Raw genomic sequence first — 4139 nt, forward strand, 5'->3', positions numbered from 1 at the left:
GACTAGCCTATCAGGCGAAGTGTCTAATACACTAAAATCATTAAAAAAAAAAAAAAAAAAAAAAAAAAAAAAAAACTATATTCTGTCCTAACAAATTAGATTCCCGAGTCAGGGTGAATGGTGTGCTGGGACAGGATGAGCCTTGGTGGCCTTTTTTGTTCCCAAACTTTTCTTATATTCTTCTTTAGCAAATGAATGTTTTTAAATCCGATAATTCACATTGCTATATATCTCTCCAATTAAACAAAGAAGCAGGCACTTAAGCTTGCATTTTGAGGCAAGGGTGATGAAGGGACTAATACGAAAAAGTGCATTTGAAGTAAAACGTACATCCTGTCGTGTGGCTTTTCTGTCTATTCAGGCCAGCGTCTTCACATGTCTGCTTGTTTTCAAAGAACATTCAGCCCACACTGTGTATTTTCCAATGCAAACCTCAAACAGCATTCAATGAAATGAAAAAAAAAGTCTTCCATTTTACAACTTCTGGAAAGTTTGTTAAAGAGCTGGGATTTTCAAAAAGCACTTTTCCAGGTCAAACGAAATCATTAAAACTCAGTATAATGGAACAGCGATTGCAAATATCACAAAGAGATACAGGAATGTGAAACTGTTAAAGCTACTTTGTCTTTAAAGTGCATAAAACTAACACAAACTAACACAATAATTCCTGAACATCTGATGTAATATAACATTGTAGGTATCTCCTATTTGAAAGATGCACACATGATGTTGAATGTGTATTTCAGTTTTAATGATATTTATTTCTTAGCTACTAGTGAATAAAAAATGAAGGAGCGCAGGAGACATGTGTTTTTTCTGGGAGTTTGAGTTTCTTTTTTTATTATATATTTATTAAGGAAGATGTAAAGTCAATCAAAACATTTCACATTTCTGCTTTGTATGTTTTTATTAGAACTGAAACTCCAAGCAGCATCACGCTGTGACTCACTTTCCGAGCACCAAGTGCTGCTTTTTCTGTTTTCAAAGATGACTGCGTTCCTTAATGTAACATAAAAAGATTCATAAGAACATTAGAAGATTTAAAAACAAATGGGGGGCTTTCAGCCCATCTAATCTTGTCTATTTCCCAGCAGCTGAATGATCTCAGAACTTTGTCAAGCTGTGTCTTAAAGGATCCCAGTGATTCTGCTTCAATAACATTACTAGGTAACCCATTCCATACCTCCCCATTCAATGTGTGAGAAGTGTATTCTTTCCACTGTCCTAGTATATCTCCACATATTTCTAATCATGTCCTCTGGTCCTGGTTTCTGCAATGTGCTTAAAGTATTGGTTCGGGTTAACTATGTCAATTCATATTTGCGTAAAAAGATTAAAAGGGTGCCATAAAAAAAAAAATCCATAAAAAAAAAAAAAAAAAAAACAATCTCACCTTTACCATATAGAAAAATATGAGACCTGTGAAATCATGTAAATACATATTCGATAAGATGTACTGGAATTATTTTGTACTAAAGAGCAGTGAATTTGTCATTAAACAGATTAATGAATTACTGAGAATATTCAATTCAATTTCATTTTATTTATATAGCGCTTTTTTATACCACAGTATCTCAAAGAGCTTTACATGTTGGTTAAAACAGTATGCTATTATCAAGAAGCAGTGAAAATTACAATAAGTAACAATAATAATTCTAATCATAAAAAACAATTGAAGAACGTAGTATAGGAGTAAGAATCTTAAAACACACAATTACACAAATAAGCATATCAAATAGATAAAAACTGTTACATTTGTAAGTAATGTTAAAACTATTAAGCTTGACTTACAAATATTGACAGCCTCTCTAATAGAAAGGGGTAATGAGAGCGGCTCACCTGGTAAAAGCACAATGGCGTGGTGTGCAGGGCAGGGTCATACAGGAAGTTCACATCCTGGCTGTGTGCAGTCACCGGTCTTCGCTAGGGACTCTGAAGGGAGCGTCGTATTGGCTCTGGCGCTCCTGTGGGTTAGGGAGGCGAAGGAACTGGAAGAGACTGCTCCTCATTGCATTACAGCTGTGTGGGGAATTACTGGTGAGAGGAAAATGATTGGAAATTTCAAAGCAATTTTGAAGGCAGCTGGAGAACTATTTCAATTGACAGAGATCTGCCATTGCAGACATAAGTGTTATCACCCTACACTTAACCTAAGAAAAATGGTAATTATTTCCAAGTTTGAGAAAAGCACTTGAAGCAAACAAAGGAAAGGACTACAGAACAGTATCAAAGAAATACGGAATACCAAAATCCACAATCAGAGCAATAATCAAGAAGTACCACAGAACAAATTCAACTGAAGCACTTGAAAGTAGTGGACATCCAAATAACATTACAGGTACAGCAGGTAGGAGAATCGTCCAACAATAAACAGCCAAGGACTTAAAGAAAGATTTAGAAGCATCAGGCATGAAAGAACTGTACAAAGGCACCTGAACACAGAAGAGCTTGCATAAACATAGACCTTGCTGCAAACCAATTTCAAAGAACATTCTTAAAACAAGCCATCTGAAATTTGCCAATAAATACGAATAGGAATCTGAAGCATTTTTTTTCTGGCCCAGTGAAACTAAAATAGAACTTTCCCACAAAAATGGACCACAGTATGTTTGGGGAACAAATTGAAGATGGTTCGATCATGATATGGGGCAACGGTGCCAGAGCCTTTCTAAAAGTGGGGAGAACAAGGTCTGGGGATGAGGGTGTAGTCAGGGGGGAGGGTTGCAATGGTTTTCATGAATAAATGAAAATACTATTTTGAGAATGCACTTTCATTTGAAATTGACTTTATTCCTTCACAGGTGAGTTTGCATTGCTTTTCTATAAGAAGGCTCTCCTCTTCAGTTCTAGTTGCTTGCCATAGATATAAACAGTAGTTCTTTGTAGAAGTAAGGGCCATCTAGTGCTTAGTAATATATATGTTATGTAACTAGAACTAAAGAGCAGCTCCTAAACACAAAGTTAAAGCACCTTAACACAGACTGTGATACTGTGATACGGAGTGCACGTCACCCCCTGCACCCCAGTCAGTCCTGGTCCTCTCTCAGAAATGGTGCCGGATTGTGTGCTGGCTTTATGATAATGTCCACCACTAAAGCCTACTTACCAAACTCATGTGTGAGCCAGGCGCCCCCACCACGCTCTCTGTGAGCCAGGTGCCCCCACCACGCTCTCTGTGAGCCAGGCGCCCCCACCACGCTCTCTGTGAGCCAGGCGCCCCCACCACGCTCTCTGTGAGCCAGGCGCCCCCACCACGCTCTCTGTGAGCAAGGCGCCCCCACCACGCTCTCTGTGAGCCAGGTGCCCCCACCACGCTCTCTGTGAGGAAGATGTAAAGTCAATCAAAACATTTCACATTTCTGCTTTGTATGTTTTTATTAGAACTGAAACTCCAAGCAGCATCACGCTGTGACTCACTTTCCGAGCACCAAGTGCTGCTTTTTCTGTTTTCAAAGATGACTGCGTTCCTTAATGTAACATAAAAAGATTCATAAGAACATTAGAAGATTTAAAAACAAATGGGGGGCTTTCAGCCCATCTAATCTTGTCTATTTCCCAGCAGCTGAATGATCTCAGAACTTTGTCAGGTCAGGTCTTAAAAGATCCCAGTGATTCTGCTTCAATAACATTACTAGGTAACCCATTCCATACCTCCCCATTCAATGTGTGAGAAGTGTATTCTTTCCACTGTCCTAGTATATCTCCACATATTTCTAATCATGTCCTCTGGTCCTGGTTTCTGCAATGTGCTTAAAGTATTGGTTCGGGTTAACTATGTCAATTCATATTTGCGTAAAAAGATTAAAAGGGTGCCATAAAAAAAAAATCCATAAAAAAAAAAAAAAAAAAACAATCTCACCTTTACCATATAGAAAAATATGAGACCTGTGAAATCATGTAAATACATATTCGATAAGATGTACTGGAATTATTTTGTACTAAAGAGCAGTGAATTTGTCATTAAACAGATTAATGAATTACTGAGAATATTCAATTCAATTTCATTTTATTTATATAGCGCTTTTTTATACCACAGTATCTCAAAGAGCTTTACATGTTGGTTAAAACAGTATGCTATTATCAAGAAGCAGTGAAAATTACAATAAGTAACAATAATAATTCTAATGATAAAAAACAAT

This window comes from Polyodon spathula, chromosome 26 (genome assembly GCF_017654505.1).
Source record: "Polyodon spathula isolate WHYD16114869_AA chromosome 26, ASM1765450v1, whole genome shotgun sequence".
Classification (NCBI taxonomy): Eukaryota; Metazoa; Chordata; class Actinopteri; order Acipenseriformes; family Polyodontidae; genus Polyodon; species Polyodon spathula.